Source organism: Panthera uncia, chromosome B1, assembly GCF_023721935.1.
Source record: "Panthera uncia isolate 11264 chromosome B1, Puncia_PCG_1.0, whole genome shotgun sequence".
NCBI classification, from domain to species: Eukaryota; Metazoa; Chordata; class Mammalia; order Carnivora; family Felidae; genus Panthera; species Panthera uncia.
In genome coordinates this window covers 47,846,768-47,859,176 of record NC_064811.1, presented here as the reverse complement: position 1 = coordinate 47,859,176, position 12,409 = coordinate 47,846,768, and positions in this window count along the sequence as shown.

The following is a 12,409-nucleotide window of genomic DNA, read 5'->3' as shown; positions in this document are numbered from 1 at the left end:
TTTTTTTTTTTTTTTTTTTTTTTTTTTTTTTTTTTTTTTTTTTTTGTGTGTTGCTGGTTATTAGCTAGAGACCATTAAACTTAGCTGCCTTATTTCACTTAGCTTAATGACCCCAGGGTACATCTATGTTGTTGCAAATGGCAGGATTTCTTTCTCTCTCATAGCTGAATAATATTTTATATATATATATCTCACATGTCTTTTTATCCATCTGTCATTGTACACTTAGGTTGTTTCCATATCTTGGCTATTGTGAATAATGCTGCCATAAACATGCTAATGCACATCTTTTCATTATCGTGTTTCATTTTCTTCAGATATATACCTAGAAGTGAGATTGCTGGACCATATTATGATATAGATCATAGTTGTTCTATATTTTTATGTTTTTTGAGGAACCTCAATAATGTTTTCCATAGTGACTGAACTAATTTACATTCTAAACAACAATGTTAAAGAGCTCTATTTTCTCCATAAACTCAACGGTACTTGTCGTTGTTTTCCTGATAGTTATTTAACAGATGTGAGGTGATATTTCATCAGTTTTCATTTCCCTGATGATTAGTGATGTTAAGCATTTTTCAGGTACCTGTTGGCCATTTGTATGTCTTTTTTTGAAAAAAAAAAAAAAAAAAAGCACAGTCAGGTCCTCTGCCCATTTCTCAATCCGATGGTTTTTGTTAAGTTCTTTATATATTGGATATTAACTCCTTATGCAATAGTTTCAAACATTTTCTCTCATTCTATAAGTTACCTTCTCATTTTGTCTATTGTTTCTTTTTATTTGAATTCTTTAAGTTTGATTTAGTCTCACTGTTGATGTTTGGTTTCGTTTCTTGTTCTTTATGTATTGTATCTAAAAAAAATATTGCCAAAACCAATGTCATGGAGCTTCTTTTTTTCTGTTAGGAATTTTAAAGTATCAGGTCTTCTTTTTAAGTCTTTAATCTATTTTGAATTAATTTTTGTGAGTGGTATAAGGATCTAATATTTGTCTGCATATATTTATCCAGTTTCCCCCACACCATTTGTTAAACAGACTATTTTCCCCCATTGAACATTCTTGGCTCCCTTGTCAAATATTTGTTGACTCCATATGTGAAGACTCATTTTCAGGCTCTCTATTCCATTGGAATGTGTGTCTGTTATGCCAGTACTATATTGCTTTAATTACCATAGTTTTGTAATACAGTTTGAAATAACAAGGAAGTATGATTCCTCTTGATTTATTCTCATTTTTCAGGGTTGCTCTGGCTCTTCTGGATCTTTTGTAGTTCCACATGAATTATATATAGTATTTCTGTGAAAAATTCCACTGGAAGTTCTATAGGGATTGCATGAATATGTAGATGACTTTGGGTAGTATGGACATTTTAACAATATTATTCGTGTCAATGAGCATGGGATGTCTTTCCACTTTTTGTGTGTGCCTTCAGTTTCTTTTATGAGAATCTTGTAATTTTCATCATACAGATATTTCACTTCCTTGGTTAAATTTATTCCTAAATATTTTATTGTTTTTGATGTTACTGTAAAAGAGACACCTTTTTATATTTCTTTTTCAGAATTTTTCTTGTTTGTGTCTACAAACATAAGATTTATGCAAGTTGACTCTAAATCCTATAACTTTACTAAATTTGTTGATTAATTCCAACAGTTATTTGGTTGATTATTTAGAATTTTCTACATATAAGATCATATCATCTACAAATAATGACAATTTTATTTCCTTTTTTCATTTGGATGCCTTTTATTTCCATCCCCGCTTGCCCAAGATAGGACTTCCAATACTGAGTTGAATAACAGTGGTGAGAGTGAGCATCCTTGTCTTGTTCTTATAGGAAAATCTTTCCCTGTTGAGTGTGGTGTTAGCTGTGCCTTTGTTGTATATGATCTTCATTATCTTGAGGTATATTCCTTCTGTACTCAATTTGTGGAGAGATTTTATTATTATTTAAATATTTATTTATTTTGAGAGAGAGAGAGAGAGAATGAGCTGGGTAGGAACAGAGAGAGAGGGAAAGAGAGTACCAAGCAGGCTCCACACCCAGTGGGTATGGAGCCCAATATGGGGCTTGATTTGTGCTGGTGAGATCACGAACTGAGCTCATAGCAAGAGTTGTATGCTTAGTCAACTGAGCCACCCAGACTCAGAGATTTAATTATTTAATGGTTATTTTATTATTTAATGTTTACTATTTAATGTTATTATTTTCTTTTATTATTTTAATATGTATTTTTTTCAAATGTCTTTTCTGCATCTATTGAGATGATCATGTGGTTTTTATGTTTCATTCTACTAATGTGGTGCATCACATTTATTGATTTGCATATGTTAAACTATCTTTGCATCCAAGGAATAATTCTCACTAGATCATGATGTATATCCTTTTAATGTGTTGTTGAATTATGCTATATTTTTAAAGAACTTTTGGGTCTAAGATGGCAGCAGAGTAAGACTCTGAACTCACCTCCTCCATGGACAAATCAAATCTACACCTATATATAGAGCAATTTCTCCTGAATAACTAAGGGCTTATTGAACAGCTTTTATACAATAAAAGATACAGGGACCACATAAAGAATTGCAGGAGACACAGAGATGTGGTAACAATGGGAACCCCATTCCCAGTGGTGCAAACTGCAATGGAAAGGGATCATACTAAGGAATCACAAGCAAACACAGACAAAAGTTATAGTTCAGAAAAACCACATGCACGGCACTGTGAGGTGGCAGGGAGGCTCTTCCCCAGAACTAGGACACACAGAGTGGGAATATTTAAGACATTGGGGTTTAAATCCCAGCCAAGCACCAGGGAGGCACCAGAATAGGCAGAGCAGGACAAACTGCCTCATTTGCACGTGCGGCACAGTGAGGATAGCCTGAACAGGGTGGTTTGGGACACCTGGTCCCTGGAGGGGAGACTGGGGTGTCACCATTTTTCTCCTCATCACCAACAAGGTGGAGCTTCAGGGATTGGACATGGGCCCACAGGGGAGGCAGGACCCACCTACACTAAACCACACCTCTCTACTCCTGGTAACTGCTTATCTACTAGAGCAGGACTGATGCTGACTAAACAGACAGCTCCTCCTCCAGACCTGCACTGCTGCATTGCGTGGTTTAATTCTTGGGAAGTTCTTATTATATAGATATATTCTTCCTTCCTTTTCTCCTTCTTATCTCTTCTGTCCTCTAGTCTGGTTACTCTGGTTGTTGGTTTGTTTAAGCAGACATATTTAGTCCATTCTCTTGATATGTGTTCCACACCTCCCTTTTTATTTTCCTTTTTCTCTTTCTGGATTAAGCCATAGAGTATCTCTGGTCAATTTTATTTTATTTTCTTTTTCCCCTGCCCGTGTCTTTTCTCTCTTTGTATGGGATAAGGCCTCTTCCATCAGCACCCTGTTGTTTACTTGTAGCTGGTGTTTCTGTTTTTTTATTTTCATTTGTTTTTTGTTTGTTTGTTTTCCTTTCCAGGGCTCTTTTAATGAAAAAATCAAAGCACACCTGGTGGAGGGTCCAAGACATCACTATGAGTAGGGAGATAAAGTAACCAAAGTCACAACAACAGAGAGCAAGTAACACTCTTTAAAAAATATCTCCTAAAGGGCCAGAACTTGGACACTGTATGACTCCTTTTTAATATAGTAGTGCTCACAGGTGCAGGACACATTACAATATTTTAAAACACATAAGGGATACATATTTTAAAACTAGCCAAAATGATGAAATGGAAGAATTCTCCTGAAAAGAAATTTCAGGAAGAAATGACAGCTAAAGAATTGATCAAAACAGATGTAAACAATATAACTGAACAAGAATTCAGAATAATAGTCATTAGGTTAATCACTGGGCTAAAAAAAAAAATCATAGAATACAGCAGAGAATCTATTGCTGAAGAGATCAAGGAACTAAAAACTAGTCATGATGAGGTAAAAAGTTCTGTAAAGGAGGTGCAAAATAAACTAGGGGTGGTGACAGCAAGGATTGAAGAGACAGAGGGGAGATTAAGTGAAATAGAAGATAAAATGATGGAAAAAGATGAAGCTGAGAAAAGAGAGATAAAAAAATTCTGGACCATGAGGGGAGAATTAGAGAACAAAGTGATTCAATGAAACAGAACAATATCTGTATCATAGGAGTTCCAGAAAAAGAGAGAGAGAAAGGGGCTGAAGTTATACTTGAACACATCATAGCTGAAAACATCCCCAATCTGGAGAAGGAAACAGACATCAAAACCAGGAGGCACAGAGAACTCCCTTCAGACATAACTTGAACCGATATTGTGCAAGACATAGCATAGTGAAACTGGCAAAATACAAGGATAAAGAGAGAATTCTGAAAGCAGCCAGGGATAAACGGGCCTTAACCTACAAGGGTAGACATTTAAGGGAAGTAGCAGACCTATCTACTGAAACTTGGCAAGCCAGAAAGGAGTGGAAGGAAATTTTCAATGTGCTGAATAGGAAAAATATGCAGCCAATAATCCTGTATCCAGCAAGTTGTCATTCAGAATAGAAGGAGAAATAAAGGTTTTCCCAAACAAACAAAAACTGAAGGAATTTATCACCACTAAACCAGCCCTACAAGAGATCCTAAGGGGGACTCTGTGAGTGGAATGTGGCAAAGACCACAAAGGACCAGAGACATCACTACAAGCATGAAACCTACAGATAACACAATGACTCTAAACCCGTATCTTTCCATAATAACACTGAATGTAAATGAGCTAAATTCTCCAACCAAAAGACATGGTTTATCAGAATGGATAAAAAAAAAAGACCCATCTATTTGCTGTCTACAAGAGACCCATTTTAGACCTGAGAACACCTTCAAATTGAAAGTGAGGGGATAGGGAACTATCATGCTACTGGAAGTCAAAAGAAAGCTGGAGTAGCCATACTTATATTAGACAAACTAGATTTTAAACTAAAGGCTGTAGCAAGAGATGAAAAGGGACATTATGTCATAATTACAGGGTCTATCCATCAAGAAGAGCTAACAATTATAAATGATTATGCACCAAATTCAAAAACACCCAAATATATAAAACAATAACAAACATAAGCAGTCTTATGTGGTAAGAATGTGGTAATTGCAGGGGACAGAAATGGACAGATCATCTAGACAGAAAATCAATAAAGAAACAATGGCCTTAAATGATACACTACCACAGATGGACTTGACAGATACATTCAGCACTTTTTATTCTAAAGCAGCAGAATACGTTCTTGAGTGAACATGGAATATTCCCCAAGATAAAGCATACACTGGGTCACAAAACAGTCCTCAATAAATATAAAAGAATTGAGATCATACCATGCACACTTTCAGACAACAATGCTATGATGCTTGAAGTCAACCACAGGAAAAGTTTGGAAAACCTCCAAATTCATGGAGGTTAAAGAATGAACAGGTCAACCAGGCAATTAAAGAAGGAATTAAAAAATGTATGTAAACAAATGAAAATGAAAACACAACAATCCAAACCCTTTGGGATGAAGCAAAGGCAGTGCTAAGAGGAAAATACACTGTAATCCAGGCCTGTCTCCAGAAATAAGAAAATCCCCAAATACAACATCGAACAGCACACCTAAAGGAACTAGAAGCAGAACAACAAAGAAACCCAAAAGCCAGCAGAAGAAAAAAAATAATAAAGATCAGAACAGAAATAAACAATATAGAATCCAAAAAACAAAATCACAAAACAAAAAAACAAACAACAGTAGAACAGATGAATGAAACTAAGAGTTGGTTTTTTGAAAAAAAAAAATAAACAAAATTGATAAACCCCTAGGAAGACTTCTCAAAAAGAAAAGAGGACCAAAACAGATAAAATAAAAAATGAAACTGGATTTATCACAACCAATTCCTCAGAAATACAAACAATTATCAGAGAATACTATGAAAATTATATGCCAACAAACTGGACAACCTGGAAGAAATGGACAAACTCCTAGACACCCACACACTACCAAAACTCAAATGGGAAGAAATAGAACATTTGAACAGACCCATAACTAATAAAGAAATTGAATCAGTTATCTAAAATCTCCTAACAAATAAGAGTCCTGGACCAGATGATTTCCCAGGAGAATTCTACCAGACATTTAAAGCAGAGTCAATACCTATCTCTTTCATGCTGTTCCAAAAAACAGAAATGGAGGAAAACTTCTGGACTCATTCTATGAGGCTAACCTTACCTTGATTCCCAAACCAGACAGAGACCCACAACAAAGAGGAATTAGAGGCCAATATCCGTGATGAACATGGATGCAAAAATTCTCAACAAGATGCTAGAAAATCAAATTCAACAGCATATAAAAAGAAGTATTTACCATGATCAAGTGGGATTCATCCCTGGGCTGCAGGGCTGGTTCAACATTAACAAATCAATCAATGTGATACATCACATTAATAAAGGCATGGATAAGAACTATATGATCCTGTCAACAGAGGCAACAAAATGCAGCATTGTTTTTTGATAAAAAAAAAAAAAAACCTCAAGAAAGTCGGGATAGAAGGAACATACCTAAACATCATAAAAGCCATATATGAAAATCCCACAGCTAATATCATTCTCAATGGGGAAAAATTGAGAGCTTTCCCCCTGAGATCAGGAATATGACAGGAATGTCCACTCTCAACACTGTTGTTTACCATGGTGTTGGAAATCCTAGCATCAGGAATCAGACAACAAAAGGAAATCAAAGGCATCAAAATTGGCAAAGAAGACGTCAAACTTTCACTTTTCACAGACAACATGATACTCTACACGGAAAACCTGAAAGTCTCCACCAAAAGACTACTAGAACTGATACATGAATTCAGCAAATTAGCAGGATACAAAATCAATGTACAGAAATTGGTTGCATTTCTGTACACCAATAATGAAGCAACAGAAAGAGAAATCAAGAAACTTATCCCATTTACAATTGCACCAAGAACCATAAACTACATAGGAATAAACCTAACCAAAGAGGTAAAAGATCTGTATGCTGAAAACTATAGAAAACTTATGAAGCAAACTGACGATACAACTAAATGGAAAAACATTCCATGCTCATGGATAAGAAGAATAAATATTGTTAAAATGTCAATGCTACCCAAAGCAATCTACACATACAATGCAATCCCAATAAAAATTGCACTGGAATTCTTCTCAAAGCTAGAACAAGCAATCCTAAAATTTGTATAGAACCACAAAAGACCTCAAATAGCTAAAGTAATATTGAAGAAGAAAACCAAAGCAGGAGGCATTGCAATCCTAGACTTTAGCCTCTACTACAAAGTTGTAATCATTAAGACAGTATGGTATTGGCACAAAAAGAGACACATAGACCAATGGAATAGAATAGAGACTCCAGAATTGGACCCACAAATGTATGGCTGATGAATCTTTGACAAAGGAGGAAAGAGTATCAAACGGAAAAAAGACGGTCTCTTTAGCAAATGGTGCTGGGAGAACTGGATAGCACCGTGAAGAAGAATGAAACTAGACCACTTTCTTACACCATACATAAAAATAAACTGAAAATGGATGAAAGACCTCAATGTGAGATAGGAAACCATCAAAACCCTAGAGAAGAAAGCAGGCAACAACCTCTTTTACCTCAGCTGCAGCAATTCCTTATTTGACACATCTCCAAAGGCAAGGGAATTAAAAGCAAAAATGAACTATTGGGTCCTCATCAAGATAAAAAGCTTCTGCACTGCAAAGGAAACAATCAACAAAAGTAAAAAGAATTGACAGAATGGGAGAAGATATTTGCAAATGACATATTCATTAAAGGGTCAGTATCCAAAATCTATAAAGAACTCACCAAACTCATTACCTGAAAAACAGATAATCCAGTAAAGAAATGGGCAGAAGACATGAATAGACACTTTTCTAAAGAAGACATCCAGATGGCCAACAGACACATGAAAAAATGCTCGACGTCTCATCAGGGCAATACAAATCAAAACCACACTGAGATACTACCTCACACCGGTCAGAGTGGCTAAAATGAACAGATCAGGAGACTATAGATGCTGTCAAGGATGTGGAGAAATAGGAATCCTCTTGCACTGCTAGTGGGAATGCAAACTGGTGCAGCTGCTCTGGAAAAGTGTGGAGGTTCCTCAAAAAATTAAAAATACAACTACCCTACAAACCAGCAATAGCACTACTGAGAATTTATCCAAAGGATACAGGAATGCTGACACATAGGGGCACATGTACCCCAATGCTTATAGCAGCACTCTCAACAATAGCCAAGTTATAGAAAGAGTCTAAATGTACATCAACTGATGAATGGATAAAGATGTGGTTTATATATATAATTCAATACTACTTGGGAATGAGAAAGAATGAAATCATGCCATTTGCAACAATGTGGATGGATCTGAAAGGTATAATGCTGACTGAAATAAGTCAGTCAGAGGATACGTATTATATGTTTTCACTCATTTGTGGATCTAGAGAAACTTAACAGAAGTCCATGGGGGAAGGGAAGGGGAAAAAATAGTTACAAACAGAGAGGGAGGGTGGAAAACCATAAGAGACTCTTAAAGCCAGATAACAAACTGAGGGTGGATGAGGAGATAGGGGAGAGGGGAAAATGGGTGATGGGCATTGAGGAGGGCACTTGTTGGGATGAGCACTGGGTATTGTATGTAAGCAATGAACCACGGGAATGTACCCTAAAAACCAAGAGCATACTTTGCACATTGTATGTTAGCCAATTTGACAATAAGTTATATTTAAAAAAAAGCTGTAGTTCAGAAGAGCTAGAACATAAGTAAGGGTTGATTTTCCACCATATGGTGGGGGGTCTGCTGGACCCTTCTTTGGGATTAGGTGCTGGCATTCTGTAAGGTTTACATACTCCCTTCATCCAGTTAGCACACACAAAAGCAGGATCTAGTCAGTGTTCTGCCTCAAAAGTCCCAGGTCCCTAAACTACACCAACCCTATATTTCTCCTTAAGGAAAGCCCTCCTGCACCCACCTGAGCTCCAGGCATCCCAGGAAAATGATTCCAGCACAGCACATACCAGGACATCTCCAGAGAGTGCCCACTACAGCTCCAGTTGTCTTGCCAAAATGAAAAAGGCTAAAAGCACTGCTGGACACTCCAGGCCTGTACCCACCTTATCTCCAGACAACATACCAGGGCATCCCTGTGCAAATCAACCTGGGAGCTCCCATACCACACTTGCTTTAGCTCCTGCATTCCTACCATGGTTCTCCCACTTCTCAAGCCAACTGCCAGGGTGACACCTGTGTGGAATTCCCCAAGACCCCCTGGCCCATGCCCACTGAAGCTCCAGACATCTTGACACGGTATCCCTGTGCACAATGCCTCAGGAACTCCTAACCTGAGCTCTTTTCAGCTCTAGCTGTTCCACAGGTTGGAATCAGAGTAGAATACCCCAGGAATACCAGTCTTAACCTGCTATACCTCCAGCCAAAGCTGCCAAGCACAGAAAATCTACACAGGGGATATTCCTACATAAGGCCTCTCCTTCAAGACTAGGAGAAGTAGCTGTTCTGCCTAATTCATTGAAATAAGCACAGAAAGTAAAACAATATTAAGAGAAAAGGAATATGCTCCAAATTTAATAACCAGAGAAAATGTCAGAAAGATAACTAAATAGCAATAAGTAATCTACCTGATAAAAAGTTCAAAGTAAAGATGCTCACCAGACTTGAAAATACAGTGGGTATGAATTCAGTGAGAACTGAAAGGGAAGATATAAAACAGAACCAACCAGAGTTGGAGAATACAATAACTGAAATTAAAAATGCACCAGTAAATCCATAGCACATTAGAGGATACAAGAGAATGGATTAGCCATCTGGAAGACAAGGTAAAGGAAAGCACTCAAGCTAAACAGCAAAATAAACAAACAAACAACATAGGTTAAAAGACATCTTGGACAACAACAAGCGTACTGAAATTTGTAATATAGAGGATCCAGAAGGAGCAGAGAGAGAGAAAGGGGCAGAAAAACTTACTTGAAGAAATAATAGCTAAAAACTTTCCTAAGCTGGGGAAGGAAACAGATATTCAGGTATAGGAAGCATAATAGCTCCAAACAAGATGAACCCATGGAGGTCTACACAATGACACATAATAATTCAAATGGTAACAACTAAGAACACAGGAAGAATCTTAAAAGCAGCAAGAGAACAGCAATTAGTTATGCTCAAGGGGAAAACACATATGGGTATCAGCTGATTTTTTAGCAGAAACTTTGAGTATGTCATGTCACTTCCTTCTGGACTTCCAAGTGCTGAAGGGAAAACACCTACAACCAACAATACACTACCTGGCCAGGTTATAATTCAGAATTTGAAGACTGATAAAGAATTTCTCAAACAGAAGTTAAAAGAGTTCATCACAATTTGACCAGATTTACAAAGAATATTAAAGGGAGTTCTTTAAGTAGCAAAGAAAAGGAAGACCATAATTAGAAGAAAATTATCAGACAGGGCGCCTGGGTGGCTCAGTCGGTTGAGCGTCCAACTTTGGCTCAGGTCATGATCTCACAGCTCGTGAGTTCCAGCCCCGCGTCAGCCTCTGTGCTGACAGCTCGGAGCCTGGAGCCTGCTTCGGATTCTGTGCCTCCCTCTCTCTCTGCCTCAACCCACTCACATTCTGTCTCTGTCTCTCTCAAAAATAAATAAACATTAAAATTTTTTTTAAAAAAGAAGAAAATTATCAGAGGAAAAAAAATCATAGGTAAAAGCAAACAAATACCAAAAGTAGTAGATCGGTCACTTATAAAGCTAGTATGAAAGTTGAAAGGCAAAAGTAGTAAAATCAAATATATCTGAAAAATTAGTTAAGGGACTCACAAAATAAAAAGAAATAAAATATAAAATCATATTCATGAAACATGGAGCGAGCATTAAAATATAGTGCTTTTAGAATGTGTTTGATCTTAATAACCATCAACTTAATATAGACTGCTATGCACTTAGGATGTTATATATGAACCTCATGGTAACCACAAAACATAAACCTGTAATACATGTGTAAATAATACAGAAAAGATTCCAAGGGTAACACTATAAAAAATCATCAATCACAAGGAAAGTGAGCAAGAGAAAGAAAATGGAGCAGAGAAGAACAACAAAAACAACAAAAATACAATTAACAAAATGAAAATAAGTACATACCTGGCTATAGTTACTTTAAATAGTCTAGATGTAAATGGTCTAAATGCTCATGTTAAAAGACATAGGGTGACTGCATAAAAATAACAAGATGCAGCATATGAGAGACTCACTTCAGACCTGACGACACATAGAGAAAATTATTGGATAGAAAAGATATTCCATGCACATGGAAATATAAAACAAGCTGGAGTAGCAATACTTAGACAAAATAGACTTGAAAGCAAAAACTGTAGAAAGACAGGACATTACACAGTGATAAAATAGATCAGTCTAAAAGGAGGGTATAAAAATTGTAAATATCTATGTACCCAACACAAGAGGACTTAAATATATAAAGAAAATATTAACAGAGATAAGGGGAGAAATTTACAGTTAAATAATATTTATAGGTGACTTTAACATCCTACTGAGATCAATGGATAGATAATCTAGACAGAAAATCAATGATACCGTGCATTTGAATGAAACATTAGACCATAGGGACTTAACAGATACATACATACTATTCCATCCCCAAATAGCAGAATGCACATTCGTTTCAAGTGCACATGGAATATTCTCCTGGATATAGTACATTAGGCTACAAAACAAGTCTCAGTGAATTTAAGAAGATTGAAAGCATACCAAGCAACATTGCTGACCAATGGTATGAAACTAGAAATCAATCACTTAAAAACAAAACTGGAAAAACACAAACATGTGGAGGCCAAATAACATGCTACTAAACAACCAGTGAAGAAATCAAAGAGGAAATAAAAAACATGAAGACAAATGAAAATGGAAGTGCAATGGTGTAAAATCTCTGGAACACAGGAAAAACAGTTCTAACATGGAAGTTTATTGTGATAGAGGCCTAACTCAACAAATAAAAATCTCAAACAACCTAACCATACACTTAAAGGAATGAGAAAAATAAGAACAAATCCCAAAGTTAGTAGAAAAAAAAAAAGGAAATAAAGATGAGGGCAGAAATAAATTAAATAGAAGCTAAAAAAAAAAGAAAAGATCAATGAAACCAACAGTTGGTTATTTGAAAAGACACAACAAAATTGATAAACCTTATCTAGACTCATTAAGGAAGAATAAGAGACAACTCAAATTAAGTCAGTAATGAAAAATAACAATCAGCACAAAAAACACAAAGGATTATAAAAAATTACTATAAATAATTATGTGCCAATAAATTGGATAACCTAGGAGGAAATCAATAAGTTCTTACAATACAACCTTCCAAAA